General features: G+C 38.9%; 1 long non-coding RNA gene across 1 annotated transcript in view; it reads left to right on the top strand.

Annotated features, from left to right (window-relative positions):
* LOC135261396 (uncharacterized) overlaps positions 1-26626 on the top strand; it is an 84828-nt gene that overhangs the window by 18158 nt on the left and 40044 nt on the right. The window contains exon 3 of the long non-coding RNA XR_010331916.1: positions 6622-6683. This is a non-coding gene — a long non-coding RNA (uncharacterized LOC135261396). The remainder of the gene's footprint in view (positions 1-6621; positions 6684-26626) is intronic.

The following is a 26626-nucleotide window of genomic DNA, read 5'->3' as shown; positions in this document are numbered from 1 at the left end:
ATCGATGCCTACAGACCACTCCTGCAGCATTTTGAGCAAATGAAGGGCCTGGCACCAAACTCCCATATGCCCAAAGCATGATGCACTCCAGACCAGTGTCTGATGGCATGCACTTCAAGGCCTCATAGTAATAAGCCACTTTCGAGTGGGCCGCTGCAATTGGCTATTAGAATATGAATCAAAGTTCCAGACCTTGAGCATAAATGCGTCGATGATGGCCAATTACCTCCACAATGGCAACTGTGACCTGCACGGCAGGCACGCAAAGGCTCGTTCTGAAATGTCTCTCCGCTCAGACGATTGCACGACCATCTTGGGTCTGGCACCCATGGAGGTCAAGGTCAGAACAATTTCCTGGAAATGTACTCACTTGATTTAGCCAAACGAATATGGGTGCACAATCCAAAGACAATAAACCATGCATCTGATGAGCCGTGATCAGGGTCAAAGCAATAGCAGGTCTGGCTCAAATCAACACCCGGTTATCTCATCCAAGTGCAGAGAAGGGCTACATGCAGCCAGGATGTATGTCTCCCTCCTTTACATTTGCAGCCAGGGAGAACTTGCAGAGCGTTTTCCTTCAGGGGTAGGGATGTATCCTCATGATCTTGAGATGTATGAGAATCCCATAGTTATCCCAGAGGCACATGAGTTAAGCCTTAAACAAATACAGTACAGCTTAAACACACACATGCATGCACACATACTTACATGTATATGAAATTCCCCTTGGCGTGAGTAGGCTAAATGGCCAGTTAAAGTTAGATCCTCCTGTTGCCCTTCAGGTGTGTAGTCAGTGATGTAGCGAGGAATTCATTGAGTGGCAGTACAACAAGCACGAAACCGTCCAGACCCACGGTGCACCTCCTGCGCATGCGCCTCCAAAGGTCGTTCGTTCGTGAGTGAGTGAGTGACCACAATTTGCAGCGCATAGCCCACGGCGGCAGTCCTGCGGTGCCGTGGGGAAAATGGAGGGAGGGAGGGAGGGAGGGAGAGAGAGAGAGAGTGAGTGTATGTGTGTGTGTGTGAGAGAGAGAGACTGCAGTGCAGTCCAGTTTTCATTTAAATTCTAAAGAAAGCAGCCACACAACAGACAAGATTGCTTCTTTTTTATCACCTATACTTCACTTAACTCTGCTGTAACAGGATCAGTCCTATCATAATTACATCTGCTGGCGCCATTGATCTCAGAAGTTTGAACAGGCACATGTCGTGTTCCTTGCAGTGTGAAAAAGTGTTTGCCAGTGTGTACATGCCCTTGATGTAATTAATGCGTAATTGTGTGTCGTGTGCTGGCAGTGGGTCAAATGACAAGCCTGAAAAGGCCCACCTTTTGCCACATTGGGTGCTATTTTCTCACATTGTTGTAGTCAGAACAAGAGGCAGAAATACTAATAATAATTAATCTGTTCCTGTTTGTATTTTGAAGTTATTTTACAAAGTAAAGCCATGGTTTTTATATCAATCACATCACACTGGGGGTTATGTACTCTAACCCATAGCATTTAACTGTATAATGTGTTCACTCATGTAGTAGTTTAGTATGTGCATGATTTTTTCGCATGCGAATGCTTGTTTGTGTGACTGAATGTGTGTGTGCGCATGAATGCATAGCTGAATGCTTATATTAGTATGTGTCTGTGTGTGTGTGCGTATGGAGGGTGTGTGTGTGGGTGCCTATGTGCGTGCGTGTGGAGGGTGTGTGTGTGTGTGTGTGTGTGTGTGTGTGTGTGTGTGTGTGTGTGTGTGTGTGTGTGTGTGTGTGTGTGTGTGTGTGTGTATGTGTGTGGGCACATAGTCGTCTCACACATCCACAGCGTAAGGCCCACTCTCTCTCTGTCTTGCTCCACTGCTCCCTCGCTCAATATCAGCCTTAATTATCGAGCCAGAACTTCAAAGCTTACCAGAACCTGGCAGGACCCGTAGGGATCGTGGAGCGCATCTGAACCGCCACAAATGAAACTCATCAATCAGTGGCGGATTAATAGAGCTGGGTCCCTGTGGAGGTTCTGAGCGAAACCCGACTGAGCCCTCCTATCTGCAGGTGGTAGATACCAGGATGTGGACCCACACGCTGCACGCGTGTCCCCCATCCATTCTGTGCATGGGACCGGGGTAGGGGGCAATATTCAAACAGCCCTAAAAGCATTTATTATACCTGACATTGAAGCCAGAGCTTTGGAGTACGGCTATCGAGTTTCTCAAATGACAAAGAAGCAAGAGAATGCATATTCCTGATGATTTAGATTACAGAGTGGCTGCAGCACAATCCTCTAATTAAAGGAGCCACTGCAGATAAAATACAAGCGAGGAGAGTCACTGTGGCGTGGCTATTAAAGCAGATGATCCAAAGAGATTTCAAGGTTAGCATTTCCTATATAACAGAGCTCATCTTTGTCATGTGCCTATCATTTTTATTGCACAGTATATTCATGTTTTGAAATAGCTATTTTTATTTTGCAGTAAAAAAAGGCATGCCATGACATGCTTTATACATAACTTTATAATAAATCTACAGGAAAGCTGATAAGAGACCATTGGAATTTGGAATTATGAAGGGAATGTGAATTACCTTGTTATAGTATGCTTGGGTTTGCACTGGTCTGCAATATCAAGCCTGTACTGATGATACAATAACAGTCAGGATAGACATGTTACACTGTCATTTTTGTATTTTTTCCATTTATTTTATGTTAATTTTTTCTCTTGTAGAATCATTTTGGAAAAATGTTTAAATATGCTAATTCGGTCTGCTTTTCGTAAAATAGCAATGATTATGCATTTCATGATTAAACTTGATTACAGATAGTAAGCATTGACAGACTAATGTAGAGTTATTGCAATTAATATTTATGTGCACGTTGTGGTTAATCTGTTTTCATTTTATTTAAAAAAATCAAATGGTTGTTGGGCAGTGATGAGATACATTGTTGGAAATTATGCATACAAGTATCAGCAATGCAGCATCATACATGTTATTATGAATGCGTCTGCAGAGTATTGCTTGTTGGGTGAGAGAGTCTCATTCTATGGGGATAGTTAAAAGGTTACAAAAGCTCTATTTTTTCATTTGCTAGACCAGTTAGAAAATAGGGCTGTCAACATTGGCCAAAAATTGTTTGTTTTATATTACACCTAAAAGACACACAAGTTCAAATATATTCTAATATACTGTGTTTTACAATTTTAAATGTTGAATTACGTGCCAGAATTTGACCATCTTTTGGTCTGAAATAACTGTTTTATGTCCACAAGACAAGGGACATAACTAGCGTAGGTACATTTTATTTGAACGTATCTTGAACATTCAAGATGGCCTTTAACAGGACACTTTTATAAGCAGGGGCTGACATGAGTGGTACATAAGTACACATGCATGACAAAAAGGTTCAAATTCAGAGCAATTTTATGTCACAAGGACAAGTGTGCCTAAAAATAGTCATGTAACTAAAAAATAGATAGGCCTATGATAAAGTTGTCACACAGTTGCATATTTTTGCCTTGCATGCATACTTGTGTACCATATGTCAACCCCTGTTTATAATGATTTTGTTTAAATAAAATTGAGGCACACTATTTGAATACATGTGACTACTAAGAATTTTTCATGGATCATTTACAATGAAGTGCTGTTAAAAAACTGAAATGTGATTTCTAGTAACTTTTGGAGAGGGATCCATCGCTTTAACATTGTTCTGTCAAAATGCTGCAACTCCCAAAACGCTAGCGTGGAAAAAAGAATAAAGGTAAAACAAACTTAGCTGGTTAAGAATTTTATGCCAATGCCAAGCCTGCAGGTTATTTGCCAAAAACACCAGATGGTCCAATTGCAAAGAAGCCAGTGGCCATCTCCTTTAATACACTGTATGCCCAGCAGAGGAAAATATGCTTTCGGACCACACCAAGGAGCCAGGGATGAAATGATGTGTGGTGTTCATCAGATAACAGCATAGCAATGACCCGTATGACCCAGCAACCTCTGTTTGCTACAGAGGAGACGCTGAACGGCTAGATATATTTTTGGTTTAACACAACCAAAAGTAAAAAACGAACAGTTCAAAGTAAAACAGCTGCAATTTTGTTCTTTCACATTCAGATGTTAATTTTCATGTTCAAATGACTTTAAAAGTTTTTTTTATTTTTTTATTTATTTATTTTTTTACAATTTTAATAGTATTTGAATATCAAACCATTGTTTGACAGCCATATTAGAAAGCAACACATTTGATACTGTATATTCTTGTGGCAAAAGGAAAATTGAAGGACTTGGATGTTTGAACATCCCTGGGTTCAACTGTCCATTCATCTGTATTGCTTTGAAATATAGCTTCTTTTTTATATTAAACCCATCAAACCATTTCATCCGTTTTTCAACCATAGCCCCTTTTTTTGGTCACTACGACTCACTCCGTTGTCCTGGGTCACAGCTCAGCAGAAATGACTGCATTCATTCTTCTGTGGGGAAATTGAGCCCAACGCTTGGATATCAAATCTGTGAGAGACTTTTGAATTCCTCAGAAAATAAGTGCCTAATTATTTAAATATCCCTCCAAATAAATACATAAAAATAAATTAATTAATAATAATAAAAATATTATTTCCACAATTCCACAGTTTCCATTTACTGCAAGCCCTTTACTGCTTTTTATTTCTAATTTTATTTCAATGTTGTTTAAGAAGGGGCTGCTATTTTTACACTTCCGGAATATTCCAATTAGTTTGTACAATTCCTTCTTGAGTAGACCGCCCACAGCTCTAATGATAATTAAGGGATTGGTAATTAAATATTCATTTGAACAATCAGAGCTATGGGGGTTTGTCGCTGGGGCGTGATGGTCCCCTGATGCAACTACGCTAAAAGTGACCTTTTAATCCACCTTGAAACAGTGTTTTCCCCATTCTCCCTGACACACTCTTTAATTAATAGTGCATTTCCATATCCAGGCCACACAAAGGGTGGCCTCTGGTAAAGAAAAAAAGAAAAAAAAGATAGTGACAGCCCCAGGGCATCACAGACTTTTTACTTCCAGCATGGGCTTAAGATGAAACTACCCCCACCCCCACACACTGCCTCCCAAGTCAAGTCAAACCTCGCAAAGGCTGCTCTGGCAACCACAGGTGAGGAGGATGCTCGGCTGTGTACTCTGGGTAAATTCTTCTTCCCGGGAAATCAAAGTAGAACACAAGGCCGGCTGTCAGATGTGGAGAAAGACGTGCTCAAATATGTATCTATTAAATCTGGAGGCTTTCGGTGCAGCTCAAAATGAACACCACAACAAACTGCACGAGCGACTGTCAATCATGTCTGCGTGGCTCGTACAAGGCATCTGCTGATCACCACAGCTTGCACCAGTAATGCTTCCCCTGGCTGAATTTATTTTCATTTGTGTTTCCATGCATTTGTTGGATTTTTAAAATATACTACACGGTCAGACTACACGGCTGACTTCAATTACTCCTGTGCTGCATCGCTTAAGGACTAAGGGCAACTAATGACAGTGTAACAGGCAATACAAAAATAAATACGTAAATAAATAAATAAATAAAATGACAAGAGGAAGTACATGAGATATCACTATAAACAGATTTCTTTTGGTTTTTGACAGCCAACTGTCAGGTAAATAAAACTCAACAGCTGCCTCATATTTCAAGCTTCTAAAATATGCATAATTTCTTGTCACTTTATTTTTTACCATGCCTACGATGTGATTTAAACCTTTGCTCGGAACACAGCACGCAAGAAATAAACCTCAACCCAATATGTCAGCTGTCAGAAAACTTGTTTGTCTTTTTTTTTTTTTTTTTTTGCAGACAATGAAATCAATTAAGCATGTATACACTATGTACGCCTTACAAGGTTTCCCTTGATAAGTGTTATACTTGATTTATTTCTGCCAATTTGCTTGTGTCTCTCTCGCTTCTTTATTGGATGATGCATTGGGCATTTGTTGTCAGTAGTACACGGCGTCCTTTCCCTTGCATAAAATGACACGCGAAGACACACACACACCCATACAAACACACACAAATATATTTCTTCATTTCCATCAAGATCAATGATTTTCTTATTTAATTGCACTTGGAGCAATTTTTTCTGATATCACACATGAATCACTCTGGTACATATCACATACTTTGCAGCCTCTTCCTTCACCTCACTTCCTGTTCTTTGTCAGAACCCGTGTGAGGATCAAGTTGTACCCCCCCCACCCCACCCCACTGCCACCCCTCTGCTCAACAGAGCTGCTCTCTGGGGACTGATTATAACTGACAGGTGACGTACTGCTGCCCTTATCGGGACGGCTATTACTCCTCGTAGTAACCCTGGTGAGAGGAGCGACGCACTAAAAGGATGAGACAAGTGTTATCTGACAGGCTCTTGACGGGACAAGTAATAACACACTGGCCATCTGATCTCATTTAAAGGGGCATCTGGGTGGGTTTCCCATATATGGCATGTCTGCTTTGACAAAAAAAAAAAACATCTGATTGCCTTGATGTTTGATAACATGACGACATAACACATAACCAGCTTTAGATGCCTTGCAGTACTTTCCTCTGAACTCACAATGTGGTTTTTTCTTAAAATGTTTTTTTTAATTTATTTATTTTTTTACACAGGACTGGATTCTGAGAGAGACCCTCGCGTGTGGAAGAAGCAAGCCTGTCACATTTTGATTGAGGTCAGAATGCTTGCGACTGAGTGAGAAGAATTGTGTGCCAAATTGAAAGTGTCAGGGAGAGATAACATTACTGGGAATGCCGGCGATGCCGACCCTCCATCTTAATGAAGAGGTCTGGGTGGCTCCATTCTCGATCCCAAGGGAAGCCAATAAGCCTGACACTTAATGAAAAGAAAAGCACAGCCGTAGTCTTACACATACTGTACAGTGTGCGGAGCAGGAGATAGCGGTTAAACACTGCCACTGTTCCCAGCCATCACACAATAACTCTGAGTTCTGAGTCAGCTTCTGTTTGTACTGAGAACATCATGGGATGTTGCAATGGGATGCAATGCGCTATGTCATACATAATAATTAAAAACACAAGTATAAACATATTTATGTGTTATATATACTTTAATCAATCTTATCTCGAGTGATGCATCAGTATCCAATCAGTCCTAAACTAAACCATTTGAACTTGGTGGTGATGACAATTTGTGTGACAGAGTGGATTCTTACACTTATGATGCCATGCGGTAAGTGATCAGCCTTTCAATCTTGTTCAAAATTATGTATTGCCATTTTTAAGTGAATATTTTTTATTCAAAACATGCATGCTCAAACTGAAAACTTTCATAGGCGAAATAAGTTAAAGGTGCGATTGTATTTTGAACAGTCAATGCTTGATGGAAGCATTACAGCTGGGAGACTTCCAACTGTGCACCAGGCAAATGCCACTTTTGCTTTCTTGTTTGCTTTTGCATTTTTCTTTTGCAATTTGCTCAAGACAGCAATTTTAAAGTCTTACAAAAGATTTCCTATCAGCTTCAAGTCAGTACTTTGACTGGGCCACTGAAAGACAGTCACTTTGTTTCTCATCCATTTGGTCATAGTCCTGCTTTGAATGGTGAATTTTCATCCTGATTCCAGGCCTTCAGCAAACCGATGTCGGTTTTCATCTAAGACTTGCTAGCGCTAAGGATCGGTTTGAGTAATGGCAGTGTTATTGCGAAACGCCAACCACAGGCTTTGTGGCAGCTTCCATTGCTCAATTTACATTTGCTCAAGCCTTATTTAGTCAGTGCCTGAGTGGCACAATACACCTCTCATTTCTAAATACTCTCCTCGATTGTGATTAAATACTTTTTTTAAAGACCTTTCTCGTGATAAGCACTTCTCTCCAGCTTCATCCATCTGTCTTGGAAAGCTCAGTGGTTAAATTACTTAACTTCTCGAGCAGAGATTAATTTGATCATTCCTTTAGTTCAAGTGATTACAGAATAGATTCTGTTATTGTACACCGACAGAGGCCATTCCACTAACCTGTATGACTTGTCAAGGTTTTTTTGTTGCTGTTTAACTGAACCAACAGCAAATAGAGTTTAATACATTTTCTTTCAAACCACTTACGTCTTATTTTTTTGTTTGCTTTAAAAGTTCCAAGCGGATTGCGTCGGTCATAATAATTAAGCTCTCTTCAAATGTGTCATGATTGCAAGCTCTGAGGCAAGAACCTGTGGTAACTGAGCAAAGGGGTGAGCTCTTTTGTGGGCTATTATATGCCACAAAGGCAAATCAGGCAGCCTTGATGCATTGCCCAGTCAGTTTGCTTGCTGATGTGCTCCAGCTTGCAAGTTTATTGCATTCCTTAGGCTTTTATTCAGACTTTAAATTTTTGATAATTCGTGGAATCAGCTGTGCTCTAGTAGTGGTGACAGTTCTGAGAAAAATGCAGAAAAGCTATGATAGTAGAGGTGAAATTAATGTGATCAAACAGTGCAAAAGTAGTTTGTTGCAACTAACATTGATAGTCATTTGTAAATAGCAAATTACACAAAAGTGAAATAAATGCATTGGCTCATTGCAGTATACTGCTATAAGGAATAAGGAATTTAGTTTTGTGTGCCTTTGGTGAACCCCTGAAACTTCTCCAGAAGTTTCCCTGGTTTAGCACTGTACACATAAAATATCCTCTAGATATTGACCAGTTGTTGTAAGTGAGAGGTACAAGCAGGTTAACTTCTAGCATAGAAAAGCCATTGACTTGTGCCTGAGTATTAGCTTGGCTGAGAATGCATATACTTTAGCTGCAGTACACTCTGGCTCTCTGCATGGTTTATGCAGGAACATTCCAGATTAATCTGACGCCTTGGTTCAGTAACAGCTGGAAAAAAAAAAAAAAAAATATATATATATATAAATATATATATAAAATACATTTTTCTTTGATTGAGCAGGCCAACTTGAAATGGTGACTTGATTCCCACTGAGTGCAGGGTTTATAGTATTTTGAAGAAGTAATTCTTCACAGAGTCCATTTGACTCAGATTTTCTGGGTGTGCAAACAGAAGCACATTTGGAAAATATGTAATGTTTTATATCTTTAAATTCATAAAACCTCCACTTAACTTCTGCTATGAATAATGAATCATGAAAATGCATTCTTCCAAACTTAATGAAATGTCTTAAATTCAGCTGAAACTATGAAACTATGTACTTCAGTTTCACAAAATCTGTATTACTCTTTCTTGAATACATTTGTGCAGTATCCCATTTTCACACACGCACGCACGCACGCATGCACGCACACACACATGAAAAAAAATAGAATGTGCTCTATGGTTATTTTTTATCCCTCTTTCCACCCTTGAGATAATGTTCTGCCATAAATGTTTAAAATATTAAAAATGGAATTTATGAATATAAACTATATCTGACAGCTGGGTCTGAGCTTGGAGTTGTAACACAATTGTGGGAGGAAAGAAAAGAAAAGAAAAATAAATCACACCAGATGAGAGATGATGTGCACTCTCTCGTCTCTATCTCTCTTTCTCATCTATCCTTTTACATTTGCATACATCCCTCTTTTGACTGGCATACATATTTATAATATGTCAGGGTGCTAGGCACCAGAAATGTGCAAGACTTCATTCACTATCCATGGCAGTGCACTACTGAGGAGAGCATTATATCTTGAATGCTAATGAACAAATGATCATTCAATGACACTTTAAAAAAAAAAAAAACTTTTATAAGAAATTTCAGAACACCTTCATATCCATTTGATAAAAAAAGTGAATACTTGTGCTTACTGTATCCTAAAGCAAAAAATACCGTAAAATATCAAGCCAAGATGCCACAGAAATATTAGACATAGAGGGTGAATTTAGCTTTAAAGTATTGTCAGACATGTAATTTACCATTTAACCGTTCTCAGCCATAGGAAACTTCAAAGTGCGAGTGGGCATATGAGTCCTGCATCTAGGTCTGGCATTTTGAATTTCATCTCTGGTCTTTTTGGAATATTCTGATGTGTTTTGGTTTTTGAATTGTGGGCTTGGCACATTATTGGATTACTTTGGGACATACACGCTGTGGTTTTGTATCTTCTTTCCTTCATTTCTTGTGTGACTATCCATGTCTGTGACTAATTTTGATTAGACGTGAATATTTGCTCTAAATTTCTTAATTTTCATCTGGTTGTAAGTTGTACATTTTGATAAAGGTTGTTCCACCAGTTTGCTCTGCCTGTCAATGAACTTGGTGATTTAATTGATAATTGACATCTTTGATAATAATTACCAAATTAAATCAAATATGTTTTACATGTTGGATAGATGGGGTGTCTTAATTGAAGTGCTTTGTTGCAAATGAAGACAAATCCCAAATATTTTATGTAATTGAATCCCCATTTATTACACAGTGCATCAATAAGTCTTTCTGTGTTCAACAGCAACAAAAAAAAAAAAAGGGATGGGAGGAATCACTATGGAATCAAAGTATCCTTCAGTCATTAGGGACAAATGGTCCACTGTTGTCAAGGAGACCAGAAGGACATTTTTTCATACACTCTCAATAGTGGCTCTCACGGGGCACCGCTATTAAGCTTGTGGTGGTCTTTAGTTGTTAAATACAGTACCTCATGGGCTGTGTACTGTACATGCATCAATACATACAGAAGCCATTTGTAAAAGAACCATTCATTGCTCATTCGTCCCCTGCAATGCCACTTCGGTTTCATAACTAAAGATTCTCTTTGAATTCATGGTCCCATTGTCCTCTAAAGCTCAAGTGCCAACAATAGAGTGAGGGAATACTTAAGAACCACATTGATTTTCACTGATGGGAAAAAAGGAGAAGCCAATAGATGAATATTATGAGTACAGTAGTACTATAACACACAAAAAGGACAATATAAACAGCCTCGAACAGAGAGAGTGTTTCCTGTGCACCTCGATAAATTGAGGACGCCGTATGCACTTCCACTGCGAGAGGAAGAAAACTGATACAGTATGCTTATCTCCTAAAGACAGATCAATACCGGAGATAAACCAGGCAAATCTTCCCATAAAACCTGATGCAGCAAGTCCAGGCAACTCCATGCAGCGGTTCTATGTGGTAATGCAGGGCAAATTAAGCCTCAGGAACAGAACAGCCAGTTTAGAGTTTGTTTGTTACATTAAGGACATTAAAAAAGAATTCTGGAACATAAGTCTTATGGATAGATAAGACTGTCCATAAGTATTAACCTGTATTAAGTGGTGGAAAGAAGTAAGTAGAGAAAGAAAGGAACTGCTCATGATCCAAAGCATACCACCTCATCTGTGAAACATGGTGGAGGTAGTGTAATGGCTTGGGCGTGTATGTATGATTGGACTGCTGATGGCAGCACTAGGATGAATTCTGAAATGTACGTACATAAGCCTCTTATCTGCTCAGTTCCAAACAAATGTCTCCAAAACTCATTGGGTGGTACTTCACTGTGCAGCAGGACAATGACCTCAAACATGGCAATGACAAATCAATCACCCGACCTAAATCCAATTGAAATCCAAGTGAAGGCAAAAAGCCCTGAAACAAACAGGAACTGAAGATGGCTGCAGGACGGGTCTGGCAGAGCATCATCATGGAAGATACCCAGCGTCTGGTGAAGTATAGGGGTCACAGACTTCAGACAGTCATTGAATGCAAAAAATTTGAAACCACTAAATATGATGATTATTATATAAATATGATTTATTTGATTTGTCCAATTAATTTTGCTCCCCCCATATATACATATGTCATATATACATGATGAGGGTATGTTTCTTTACTGATATGATTCCATTATTGAGAATGAATATCTTTAGTTATGGTTTCCTTTGCAGTTTTGTAGTAGCGTTTAAAGCACGTTTTAGAGACAGCAGTTAAAAAATTATGTCAGGGTATGCATTTGCCAAATTCTGCAGCTATGCGGTCCATTGTGACTCACCAGTGGTTATGTCAACTCAGGATTCAATGCCAAAGTGGGGATTTCTTTCCTCATCATTCTCAAAATGCCACACTTTTGCGATGACTTTGTTTTAAAATGTCATTTCAATCAACTTTACATTTTGTAAAGCTTCATTGAAATGAAAATGGCCATGGAATTATATTTATTACCTACTGATTTTTAAAAAAGGCACACACACACACACAATATAGTCCCAATGAAGTGCCAAATGATATCTTATTTAAGAGGGACCACTATTAAGAGTACTGTATATAAAAACCACACCAGAAACACCTTCCTCTTGAATATATTTTATATAATTAAAAATATATATATTTTATACTTACTTATTGTATGTGTTGGTTTTAACAAAGTTAATAACTTGATTACTATATCTTGACTTACTTGAGTCAGTAATGAAAATTCTTGGTTAAACACGAGAAAGAAAATATACAATGTAAGCTATAAAATAGTGATCTATATGAGAATTGATGTTATCTCAAGCTGGTTTTTACTCATTTACCCTTTTAAAAATGAGGACTGCTGTTTGGTGTTAAGAGAAAGTGCAGGAGAAAATATCAGTATTGAGTAAATCTGCTACGTGCATTCAGTGAATGAGTCGATCACAACCATTTCAGGTCACATGTAATTTTTTGTAGCCAATAGCCATTGTATACCACTCAGTAGATTAAAGTGTTAGGGTTTGAGGCAGCAAACATTTTCTGTTGACCCATGATATTGACTGACTTGAATCATTACTACTGTAACAGCACCTACAAAACAGCGGCAAATAAAACATTGAGTTTATTATGAAGCGGAAGAAACATGTTTAACACATCAGAAAATGTAATTAAAAAAAAAAAATGTTGGATGGTTTTCTGGATAACGTCACTCAGTGTATTTGTGATTGTCAATATGAAATTAAGGACCATCTACTAGTACTAATTATTATTATTATTATCATTGTTAGTAGTAGTATAAATATAAATAAATATAGCAGCAATCGGGGGGAGGGGGGCTGGGGGGCAAGCACTCAAAGTCACAAATACATATGCAAAAGTAAAAAAGCAAACAAAGGCTTATTCCTAATGGGGTGTTTAGTCACCAGAGCAAATTTTTTTGTTAATTTTTAAAATTTAAAATTTTAAACATTTGTTGAGCACCATAGTGCCACCTGGTGGTTTAATCAGGTGGATTCTATAGGACTGCCCTCAGGATTGAACTGTCAATGGACACACAAAGTTTCATCAATTTTTGACAAACTGATTTGGATTTATTAGCTTTTTGGTAAAAAGCCATGCCCACATGCAAATTCATCGGCTTACTGCAGGCACATTTTTAAGTGTAGCAAGTTTCTTTATGCAGGGATTTTAGATATTCACAAGCAGATGCTATATTCCAAGGTCCTTTCAAATCAGTCAAAGCATTGAGGAGGAGATAGATTTTAAGTATTTTTTAATTTACTCAAAATGGCAGTAAATGCATAATGGAAAGCTAATGGACCCTTAATTAAAAATTGATAAGTTCTGCTCCAGTTGAAGTAGAGAGCCTTAAATTAATACCACAACACCCCTCTTCTCACACAAAAAAAGGTATGTTGTGGTGTTAATGTAAGCCTCCCTATTTCAAATGGAGCAGGACTTATCAATTTTTAATTATTGGAAATTTAAAAGACTGCTATAGCGCCATATAGGCAAATCAGCACCATATTTTGTCAGTGGTGGTTGGAAAATACTGTCTATCAGAGAGCCCGGTTTCATTTGATTCAACCAGGTGCAAGTGGGAAAAGTAGCATATTCCCCCTTGAGCCTGGTTCCTTCCAAGGTTTCATCACACCTGCTACAGGGAGGTTTTCCTTGCCACTGTTGCTTTAGGCTTGCTCCTGTGGGGGTTTAGGCCAGGGTTGTCTGTGAAATGTATTGTGACAATGGCTGTAAAGTGTGCTATATTAATAAAATTTGATAATTGATTGATATTAACATAAAAAAGCAAAAATGGCCGCCAATTCAAGATGTCAGCAACTGAAACATAGGTGATCATTTTCAGATTGAAGCGATTAGTCACTCTAACAATTTTCAAATGTCCAAATACAGCACCATTGTTGAATTGGGCCATTTCTTTGGGCTTGTCCACATGACTGAGATGTTTATAAACAGAAGTTTCATCATATTTTGTCAAACCGTTTAGGATTGATTTTAAAAAAGCCACACCCACATGCAAATTCATTGGGTTCCTGTGGGCACATTTTTAAGCATAGCAGATAATACTTATGCTGGGATTTTATATATTTCTGAGTAGATGCTATATTCCAGGTTTTGTGCAAAGAGGCCAAACCATACAGAAGGAGATAGATTTTAAAACGTTTTCAAATTCTAAATGGCAGGGAATCTAACAACATGCACTTTTTCGGTGTAGTGACTATTTTGTTCTATGGAAGGAGAGGAATCTAGCAAAAAATAATTCTGATTCTAGGTCGCAAACTGCAAAAAACAGCAGAAGAAAAAAAAACATTTAAAGAATTAATAATAAAAAGAAGAAGAAAAAGAATGGCTGCAAGCAGCAATGTTGGGGACCAAACTCCAAGGGTGAGCCACAGAACAATGACTGCAATTCATACCTTTCTGAGAATTCTGCAAAAACATGAACAAAATTGTGCAACAAATTTGCCTTTATACCACAGTTATGTGTAAATGAAACTGAACTAATAAATCAAAAATGAAACCCTGAGAGTGGACTGATGAGCCACTGAGCACCCAGATGACAACATACTCCCGGAAAAGGAAGTTGGTGATAGTGGGGGACTCAATTATTAGGGGGGTAGACAGCATCGACTGTTAGCACGAAAAGGAATCCCATATGGTGTGTTACCTGCCTATTGCCCAGGTAGGAAATCTCCTGGAGCCTGTGGACAAAGTCCTGGCCAGACCAGGGAGGAATCCAGATGTCATGGTTCACGTAGGAATCCAAAGACATAGGTAAGGTTAGGTCTGGAGTTCTGCGGGACAAATTTGTGGAGCTTCGGTGGAAGCTGTCAAGGCTTCCTATAATAGTATGAACACCAATGAAATCTTTTTAAAGCACAGTTGTTGTCAGGGTGGCTTAGGACGGTGGGGGGCGAGGGAACGGGAGAGGATGTGTGGCAGTAATAATCTGAAATGTCTTTGTTTAAATGCTAGAAATATAAAGAAAATACATTTTTGGAACTTGAGGCTGCTATGAATAGTGGAGGCTATGACATAGTTGGGATTACAGAGACATGGCTTGGGGAGGTGGGTGGGGATGAATATAATACAGAGGAGTACAAACTGATTAGGAAGGAATGATCCAGTAAGAGAGGTGGGGGTGCAGCTCTCCATCCATTCATTCATTATCTATACCTGCTTATTCTGGGCAGGGTCACAGGTGGTGCTAGAGCCTATCCCAGCATGCATAGGGTGAGAGGCAGGAATACATCCTGGACAGGCTGTAGCTCCTTATGTAAAATAACATTTTTAAGTGAAGGAAATTCCAGAAATTGACCAGCTCATGCCTAGTGAGGATACTTGGGATTAAGCTCATAGGGGAACATGAGAAGGGCCTTAAGGTAGGCGTGTGTTACCGGTCGCCAGCTTCAGACTGTAGTGCGAATTCAATTCTCTTTGGAAACATGAAACAAGCTTGTCAGGAATGTGAGACTATTATTATGGGTGACTTCAATTTCTATGCTATTAATTGAGAATTGGATATTGATGATGCCTTAAATAGTTATTTTGTTGTTGAGTTTTACCAGAGAAGAGGTTACTGATAGACCGAAAGGCATATTCAGTACTCAGAGAGACAAGTTAGAAGTGTTTCTTTAAAATAACTACCCTAAGGGGTAGCCAGCATGGTTTCTGGTATACTTAAAAGAAGCTACCAAGTGTAGCTTGATTATAATAAGGCTTATAAGGTTAGAGACCTGTTAACAAAATGAAGACAGTAGGAATTAGAGGACGTATTTCAGAGTGTATTTGGAACCGGCTACAGGGTAGAACACAAAGAGTAGTAGGAGGGATATTAATTCTGAGCAGGGAACTGTTGGAATTGGAGTCCTACAAGGATCGGTACTGGGACCACTGTACATTAGGCAATTTTGCAGATCATACAAAACTGTGAGGCCCAGCTAATAGTTTGGAATCTACTAAAGTAATCCAAGAAGATTAAAATAAAATCCAAAAGTGGGTGTAAACCTGGTAATTAGCCAGATGATAAGTTCTGCATTTGGGAAATAAAAACATTAGGCAGGATTACTTTATGGGAGGAACACAATTGGAATGTGCTCAATTTGAAAGATTTGAGTAATGGTTTATCAAAGCCTTTCAGGTTCTAGGCACTGTGAGGTAGCAGTAAGCAAGGCCAACAGAGTGCTGGGATATATAGCCAAAAGTATTGACTATAAATCCAAGGAAGTTATACTTATCTTATACAGTACATTTGTTAGATCACACTTGGAATATTGTATGCAGTTCTGGGGACCATACTCCAAGAAAGATATAGAGGCTCTGGAAAAGAAGAGCAACCAAATTGATTCCTGGTATGAAAGATAAAACCTATGAGGAAAGACTTAAGATGCTTAATCTCTTCGAGCTTTGTAAAATGGGATTTAGGGGTGATTGATTGAGGCTTTTAAACTCATAAAGGGGATCAACAAAGTGAACTACAAGAGATTATTCAGGTTGAGTTCTTTTAGTAGAACGAGGGGACACATTTTGTACAATTTGGCCTTATGAAGCCTATGCAAATTAGCATTTTGAAAAAAGCACCCCCTACAGGGCATACTGCACTGTAACACTTTCAGCCTGGGCACGCTCATCCGCACTATGGCTATTTATCATCACCTGAAGTATCTTTGTAATCGCCGTAAATTGTGGCCATACACACATTTTGGGTGTGGTCAGCCATTTTTACTAGACTGAAAGTACAGTCCTGCAGCTGTCTTTGGCCGTTATTGATATTAAATTTCCCTTTGGGATTTAGCACAGGGACGTGCTGTTGATTATATGTGTCTAATCTGGTGAGAATTGGGAAACTTTGTAGAAGTAAGAAAAAGTTTGTTTTGCAAACTATTCTAAATGGAGGGAAATCCAATATGGCAGACACTATGGGTTCTATGAAATGTTTTGTTAAGCATGATGAGGTGCACATGTGGGGGGAATTTAGTGCATGTGCATAAAAACAGGATGGCCGTAATAATTTTTTCAATGCTGCAATTTTGCAAGTGGTGCTGCAGCGCTGCCTACTGTGTCAGTTGCATGGGTGTCATCCATAACATGTTGGGAGCTACACTGGACATGCCTGCCAAATTTTGTGAGTTTTTGAGCATGGGAAAGGGGTGAAATTTTACCGAGAGGTCGAAGAAGAAGAAGAAGAATCCTAGCACAAACAACAGGTGTCCTACAGACCGTGGTGCTTGGCCCCCTCATAGCACTAAGGAATACAATAAGGGGCCAAGCACTGAAGGTAAAACGTTTGATACAAGTACAACCATGCATGACCAATAGTAGTGTGCATTAGAAAGGAATGTTGATATGTCTGTTTTCAGTCCAAATGGACTTCTTCATAGTTAACTTAAAAGGCTATTCTAAGGATTCAAATAATTTTATCAAACTCTAAAATATTTTAAATTACTTTTGACTATTGCTATACAGAATACTGAATGCATATACTAAGTCAGAACCTAAGGACGTTTACATAAAATAAATTGATGCTTTTACTTAAGAGGTTTCTTGCCTTTGATCATTCCTGCTGCTGACCTTCCCGAGTCCAGCTCAGGTGCTACCATGTGCCATCTGCTGGCCACATTTCCCTGCAGACGTGTGTCTGCCTGTAGTGTGAGAGCTGAGAGACATTTCTTATTTCCTCTGGAAAGAGACAAGGGATAAAACCAATAGAAAACAGCTAAGCCTGAGCACCAGGATGAAAACCACTAGTCCACACTGAGGAGAGTGCTGATTAGAAATGTCCTTTTCTGAAAGGATTAAAACTGATAAAACCTTCAGCTGAAATCAATTTGCCTTGCCTGGTATATTCATAGGGTATGTATTTATTTGTTACTTTTTCAGAATGTACAACCCCTCTAAGACTGAGAGTACAAAGTTCAATATAAACATGTATTTTGTTTCTTTCTTTATGCTTTTCTTTCAGGTTTATAGCAAATCGAAGCCCCTTGTACTCTGTATTATTGTTAAACCCTGATGGAAGCAGTGGAAAAGAATCTGTTGCCATGGGGCCTGAAGTGTGTCGATGGATTTGCTCAAATTGCTGAAGTGCATACTGTCAAAATAGTGATGTGCTGTCAGATTTTCAGATTTTCAAATGTGTGTGTGTGTGTGTGTGTGTGTGTGTGTGTGTGTGTGTGTGTGTGTGCGCATGTGTTTTCGTTATTTTTTTATTTTTTATTTTTTACCTAGGGCTGAAATTTTGTATGTTTATATAAAGCATGTTTCTTGACAGAAAATACGAGACATCCATTGAACATGTTAGTCTACCCACATTCTATTATCAGCATTCTCACTAACTGCTACTTTGTAAGCGTGAGAGAAAGAAAGGTCACGTCAAATTATCATGAAGGCCGGATGTGGACGAGAGACCCGAGTCATTTAATCATCATATCTTCTGAACTAATAGACGTTCAGGTGTATGAAACACACCTCATAGTCTGCATGCAGACAGCCTCCTGCTGTTCTTGGCGGAAGAACAGGAATCAGGTTCTACTTCCTTAAGCTATGCAAACTAATCACAACACTTGAAAGGATCCTCAGAACTAATAACCTCCAGAAGTACTTGCTCTCGGTGCTAACTTCTCTTGGCAAGCACAACCTTGCTGTATGCACAGCATAGAGAAGGTTGAAATGCCTACCGGGTGGGTTTCCACTATATCATTGGTTTTGCCTTAGGTCCACTCACTGAGGAAAAATAGAACAAAGTTGTTTTGTAGTTTGAATTCAGACTCAGGCAAACAAAACAGTGTCAGCCATCATTTCAAAGCGCTGCACAGCGAGCTCTGACAGTGCCGTGAGAGTTGGCAACAGAACGATCTACCTCAGAAACACAGTGGGCAAACAAAACAAATCAAAATGATAGCTACAAAACAGGTAGGCTTGCATGTGTGTTACTAGAAGAAAGCGAATCATGCTTTACAACATTTTGTGGGAGACCAGTCCATGATTTATTTTGTGGGCAGAATTTCCAGAATTTTGCTATGTCAATGATCTCCATTTGCTGAGAATTCCATTTCTTGTTCAGTGTCTTCAGGAACAGGTGCACTTGAAGGGGGGGTTGGGCTTCTGTGCTTACCAGGTGCTTTCGTGCAATACCTGCCAATGTGCATCTGCCAATGGCAGTGTGCATTACACCTTTGGAAATGGAGCAACATTCTCGGAGCGTATTCATGTGAAAAGGAGACGAGACGTCAGTCAGGAAGAGGCAAAAACAGCCAATGCCCTGAAAATCTAGACTTGCAGTTAAAAGCAATTATCCTTTATTTATTTTGTTGCTTATTATTTTTTCAATTTTTTATTTGTATGATTTTTTTTTTTGGGGGTGTGGGGGGGGGGGGGGGGCTTTATAGTGTCTTCATTTCATTTTTCTTATTGGAACCATATTTCTATATAGACACATTTTTATATATAGGTTAATTACATGGTTACCCAATTATAATAAAACAAATAATAAAAACAATTAAGAAAGAAGAAAAATGAAATACAAAGAAGCAGAAGAACAAAAAGGAAAGGAAATAATGTTTCCCACCATGGATGCTTTAGGGTTTTTTTCATTTATTTTTTAGATAACAGCATTCAACTTTTTATTTACAGTTTAGTGATTAAATTAAAATCTTGTCTAATTAGATTTTCTAGCCCTCCATAATTACACTGAAAGATGTGATCTAGTTTTGGTGTAATCGTTACTATTGTGAGACATTTAACATCTCCAATCCCATCCAAATTATTCAATTACGTTCAAGTGTGCTCACATACTCCCAACTGCTGCCGACTAGGTACAGTGAAGGAAACTCGGGGATCCCCTCCAAAATGCATGGAGCCAGCCTGCTGCTTCTTTTCACACCGCAGCCACATGCCGTGCACACACTGAGAGGGTGCAAAGAAGACCCGACCATACATCTGTACAGAGAGAAAACCACTGATTCCCGGCAAGCCAGCAGAGGGTGTTTAAGCAATGAACACTGCTACCCACGCCGACTGATTCCTTTGCATATACTGTGTCCTTTGGGTGACGCAAAGCCTACATTCCTGTGTGTACCGTGTGTACATATTGCAAAGAGACAGGTTTCCTGCATGCACTCAAAATATTTCATATATTCCTTGAGAAAAATAAATCATTTTGGGAACATCAGTAACTAAGATAGGATTATTTGAAAGCCGATTGGGTTGTGCAGCAGCAAAGGTTACTTTGGCAAAAGCTCTGTATGTCTTTTTTGTGAGGTTTCCACTGCCAAATGTAACTGAAGTTATCTGAGTTTGAGAGACGGCAAGAACCACCTCTGACGGCAGCCAATGAGCAGCAACATTCTGTGCCCTTCCCCCACCCTTCCATGTGTTAGAGGGCCACATTGCCTTGCGAAGTTACTCACAAGGCAATCTTTATATGCTGAGTGCTATTTGCGCATTATCATTGTTACTTAAATCAACTGGTCCCCTCAGTGATTCCTCAGTGAGCTTCAGTGGTTCTTCAGGATATTTTTTATTTTATGAAATTGCATACTGAAACAATATTAGAATAGAAGATCATGTATTTTTTTGTTCAGAGCAGAGAAGGTGCAGTTTATGCTACCTGGATCATGATACATAAGGGAGGGGATTTGAATCTTATTCTTACAATGTATTGTTCCTGAAAAGGGCAGAGGGATACTCAGAGACAAAAGCTTTGTGGTGAAGAGGTAGGATTAATCATTTATCGCATGGTGTAGTCCCAGCAGGGAGCAAAACATCCTGGCAGCGATTCCTCATCTCACACATTCTTGCTATTTGGGCACTCCGCTGTGTTCCTTGTTTTTATAAATGACATGAGAACCAGCAGAAAAGTTGCAACCCTCGATGCCTCTCGGTGTCCCATGTTTAGAAACAAATCCTGCAGGACGGGAGTGTGAACCCTTTGTTAAAGATACAGACACCTGGGGTTGCCCCAGCACTATGACAAACACCTCCAACTGACAAATAGACCAGTTATCGATAGCCTTGAATGCATGGCCTTCAGGCAATTGATTAAATTAAATTATGGTTTTGTCTGCTGTGGTCACGTTATTATTATTATTATTGTTATTACTGTTAGTATTATCGTTATATCCTGCAGTGTTTCAAGACCTGACCAGTATAAGGACACTGCAAAAGTGCTCTGAAATAATATATTTGACATTCAAAAAAACAAAACCAAAATACAAATAAAAAATTAATTTATATTCCCAAGTTGGTGGATTATTTTAACCAAATTAACATTGGGTTGTGGTGAATGGAGGAGAAATTAGATTGTTTGTTTTGTTTGTGGAGTCAATGGGCCAAACCAATTGAGGCTGACCCAGTCCTGGTTCTAGACTGCTCTGTTTGGGGTGGGGTGGGATGGGGGGTGGGGCACTTACAGACTTTGGGGGAGAGGTTGGGGGGGACAAAATTCACTGTAATATTTAGTCCTGGCCGAGTAGTCAAAAGGGTTCAAAAATAGGAACCATTTTATTTTACGTATGTCATTTTCAGGTGATATTAAAGGTAAAAAGTAATGGGAAACAAAAGCAAGAAAGAGGGGAGATAGAGACAATACAGAAATATAATATATGGACATATAGGGGATTTCCATATATAACGTACATGGACATAAGAAGGAATGCCACATATGCCCATATTAAATCCGCACATATGAAACCTGTTAAATATTGGAATATTTTCATACACTACATGGCCAAAGGTTTGTGGACACCTGCCATCCAACATCTCATCCAAAATTATGGGCATTAATTTTGAAAGGGAAAGAAAGAGAAGTATCTGTTTCTGAAATCAGAATTTGAGTGGGAAAGAAAGAGAGAAAAAAATAACTGTTATTAGCTTTAAAATAATCATTTTTTGTCATATCTGTTCTTATACTATTTAAGTATTTTGTTCCACTTCAGCTTCTGCTTTACTGTGTGAAAATGAAACTTGGAAATATTAAAACAGCAGGGGTCAGCAATATTTGGGACTGTTTTGTGTGTCTACTGACACACAATTCAGTTGCATTGATTGTCCAGCTAACAACAAACAGAGGCCTCTATGCTTCTGAATGACCCTGAGTGTGAACAGGGACAGCAGGAGAGATGGAATGTGATAATATAACAATGTGGGAAAGCCAAAGGTGAAGGGTGAAAGGTCACAATATCACCACTACCCCAGGGTACAGAAACATAAGTTACCGTGGCAGGTGAGCGAAACATGGGGAAATAAAGTCACCAGTGATTAGACCGGCAGTCTGGGTCCTGGGAGTATTGAGAATGAGCAACTAGCATTACCTTGAATCAACAGTGTTGCTGACCAGACCTGCATATTTATATATATATTCACACACACACATACATGCACACACACACTCACTCGCACGCACACACACACGCTCACACCCACCCAATGTCATTACAGCAGAGACATCTCAGAGACGCCCTTTTTAGAATGGCCCTGCCTGGTTCTGCAAATTTGTGAAGCTGAAAACAACATGATCGTACTAAAACAATTCAAGTGGCCCAGTCCTGAATCATTCGAGACAAACCCTAAAGGCCTGGTCATCATCATTCAAAGTAAACTCACTAGAAATGCTACTAATTATGAACCGAATAGCCCCCTGGCTTTATGACGAACCGAAAAAATGCCCCATACCTGGGGCATAAAAAGAAGGCAGTATGGAGGTATGGAAACGGAGAGAGAGAGAGAGAGCAAGAGAAAGAAAGAGAGAGAGAGAGAGAGCGCAAGAGAGAGAGAGACCAACAAACTATAAAAACCAGAAGTGGGTGTAGTGTAAACCAGAAGTGGGTGTGGTGTAAACCGGAAGTGGGTGGGGTTTAACACTGAAGCTGTATGAAATGCAAAAAATCCCTGATTTTTTAGCATTATAAATCACTGGCACTGCTTTTCTTGATATATTAAAGCATTAAAGTCAAGGTTTTACAATGCATCAATAATAATCCAGTTTAACAACAGGTGATTTGCTTTTAAAAGCTGTATTCAAAAAACAATTACCTATATATTATATAGCAGTGGTAACCAACCCTGTTCCTGGAGCTTTTACCGTCCTATATGTTTTCACTCCAACCCTAAAGCCGGACACCCACCGCACGCGTATCGACCTTGAGCGCACTACGCGCGTATTACGTGAGTAACTGAAGCGTAGTTGAAGTACTGTTATTACAACGGCAGCGGGCGACGTCGTCTCCACCAGATGCGAACGCGTCGCGAACTGGCTTGCGCGACACAAGCGAACTGAAGCGTAGTTTTTCGCTTCTGTTCTATTTTTTCGGCTTGTCGCGCATCACGATAGCCTGTTTATACACAAAAATATGCTCTAAAATGCTAGGTATACATGTTCTGATTTATATTTCATCCTTATATTACTGGGGGTGTGTCCCTACTTCCCTCTTGCAGTAGTGGAGAACAAGATAAAAACCAGATAAACCAGATATTTTATAAGCAGCTAAAAAATACAAGCCTTTTCGTTTTTGTATTGTCCTTGCAGAAAAAAAAAAAACTGGAACCTGGGGAAAAGGCTAACTTAGTTTATCTTATTTTGCAGAGGGGGTGGGGTAAATTTGAAAATACACCACAGAAAGACGTAGCCTATTGAATGATGTAGAAGTGAATGCACCGAGCAGCGGTTTGTTAGCTCGAGTGTTGGAAGGTAGTTTTTAACCAACCATTGCTCAGCCTATTTGACTTCTCCGATGTTTTCGTTCGCCGTGCTTTCAAAAAGGGCTTGGTAATAAAAATCAGATAATCCACAGAGTTTTAAAAAAATCAGATTATTTAGTGGTCTTGCCGATGAAAATGCACCTATTTTATAAATGAAGTTGCAAGCAAGCCTTTATTGCACTTGTACTTCAAAGCTTCCGGTGTTCATGGCGTTGTGGTGTTCATATCCCTTCAAGATTAAACTGTTACGCTATCTTTTTGATGATTAGCTGATTTTACTAAATCTGATCCTGTAAATGTTTTGACGTGAATGACAAGACGACACGGGAATTCCCAATGGTTGATTACGGATTATTTATTATTATTATTATGATCATTACATATTCTTCATAAAATTGGCACGCTTATTAACCAAGCAAATAAATTAATACAGTTTGAGATTGAGTATTATGCAGGCTATGTTGCGATTTAAGCTTATGGTAATTCTTTAAAGCGTTTACTTTCTCACGTATTTACATGAGTTAACAAAATATTACCAAATTAACAAACTGAAAAAGGTCTCTCACCAAGTATTCACTTAACCCATAATCAACAGTCGTGAACAAACATGAAATACACGATGTAATCCCAATGCAGACTGCGAGAGCTACTAGGAATATAGAGCTTTAAGCAAGCCTTTGCGCGACACAAACGGAACCCGTGTAGACACACTATGTGCCGTGCTGCTTACACGCCGTTTACGCTACACGTGCGGTAGGTGCCCGGCATAAGAGTTGGAAGTGAAACACATTTACTTGGAAAATAAGTGTATTTTTCTAGGGGTGGATCAAAATAATTGATCATTCAAAGTTAATAATCAAAGTTTGGGGGTAGAGGAAAATTGTGAGGGTTTTGCCCCCCCATCTCCAACCATGTCCCCCCAACTCCCCTCCAATAATTTTCTTGTTGCTGGGACTTTGTTTCCAGCTTGTCTAATAATTCAAAAGTCTGCTTTATGTTGATCTAATGAGACTTTTATATAGTAGAACATCACTATTTCCAGAGGCAAGGTGTACCGTAATGTGACATTGATTTTCAGGTCACTCACCTGAGAATCAGTCATGTCCATACGGTAATAGCTTGTAGTCAAAAAAGGCCACATCCAGTTCCTCTGTAATATTTTACTGTGAGACCGCATATGCCAAATAAACCAACTTTTGATTTGTGATGCAGTAAATAAATTGCAGTGTCAGTGTTTGTGGTGGAACCCACTCAAATCATTGGTTTTGATAGACTGTGACTTGATTGTAACCATGCTGTAAAGTAAATCATTACACTTAATATCCTGAAAGTGCCTCTGACAGCATGGACCTCCTCAAAGCTCAGTCCTACTTTAGTGAATTCAGTTGCTGAAACATTGGGACTAAAAATGAGTTCCTTGTATATACTGAAACTTTGGGTAGAAAACTAGAATAGATTTGTTTAAAATGGGAGCATGAGTAGCCATGGTACAGAGAGGTACATAGATGAGGAACACCTGTCCTCTTTTTGTAGTGTTTCAGCACGGGTATGTGTTTTCAGTAGTGGGGTGGGGAGGGTGGATATGGTAAAAACAGACGTGCAGTAGATTGTCATTGGGGAGAAAAATAAACCAAAGCCAGACGAAGTGGAAAATCAAGATTTCATCTACAGTTCAATTACCATGGATATGCTATTTTCTTATGTAATCTAATATTGTGTTTGGGCTTTCTGGTTTATTATGTATAATGGAGCTTTATTTATTCATTCATTTATTTATTTATTTATTTATTTATTTATTTATTTGCAAATATACAAGATTTGCCAAATTTAATTTTTACAGCTTTTGTCCCTTCCAACCATACCTGGGTCAAATACATAGCCTATTTGTTTTGGATTCAAATACTTTTCTACGCTTTACTGATCTTGTCTGGTGTATTGGAACCAATTAAATACTCAAAAAAAAAAAAAAGTGCAAACCCCGCCTTCTGTTCATATTGGCAGGTTCAATTACACCAGGAAAGATCAATGAAGCACAGAAAAGTATTTGAATCCAATAAAAGTACGTATTTGACCCAGGTCTGTTTCCAACTGCAGCAGTCGGTTTGTTAAAAGGGTGTGGGTAAGATTTATTCACAATGCTTAGGCTACCACCAGTTAACCAATTTTCTTTCCAAAGAACAAATTTGGCACATTACCTAATCTATCTTTAAGAGCATGGGTGGGCTTTACATTACATTACAGGTTTAGCAAATGCTTATCCAGAGAGACTTACATATCAGTTTTACATAGTAAATCCATTTATACAGCAGGATATTTTACTGAAGTAATTCATGTTAAGCACATTACTTAAGGGTACAACAGCAGTATCCTACCTGGGGATCAAATCATTACACTACACCGCCACCACCTCCATTGAGCCCAACCAATCATAGAATGAAAACCGCAAATATGTGAACATTGGGCACTAAATTACTGATGGTCATACTCATGATTTCCACAGCCAAATACATATGGCACAAGAAATGTTAAAGACTGAATACACAATTCACATATGGCATGTGCTTCATAAACCCTAAGCTGAGCAAGCATATTGGCTTCATGTTTACTCACATTTTAAACTTATATAACAGGCTCAGAGCATGTAAAACGTATGTAGAGAATGTATTGCCAACATTATTAATATTATTAACATAATTATTAATTATCTGTGGTACTTTCTGCATAAACTGAAAACCCTAAGGGAAAAAAAACACAAAAAAAAAAAGTGAATTCTGCTCAAACTCACTTCCGGATTTTAGGACTCCCATTGA

The sequence above is a fragment of the Anguilla rostrata genome, chromosome 8 (assembly GCF_018555375.3).
Source record: "Anguilla rostrata isolate EN2019 chromosome 8, ASM1855537v3, whole genome shotgun sequence".
NCBI classification, from domain to species: Eukaryota; Metazoa; Chordata; class Actinopteri; order Anguilliformes; family Anguillidae; genus Anguilla; species Anguilla rostrata.
The sequence above is the reverse complement of the archived record's forward strand: the minus strand, read 5'-3'. Positions and strand labels throughout refer to the sequence as shown.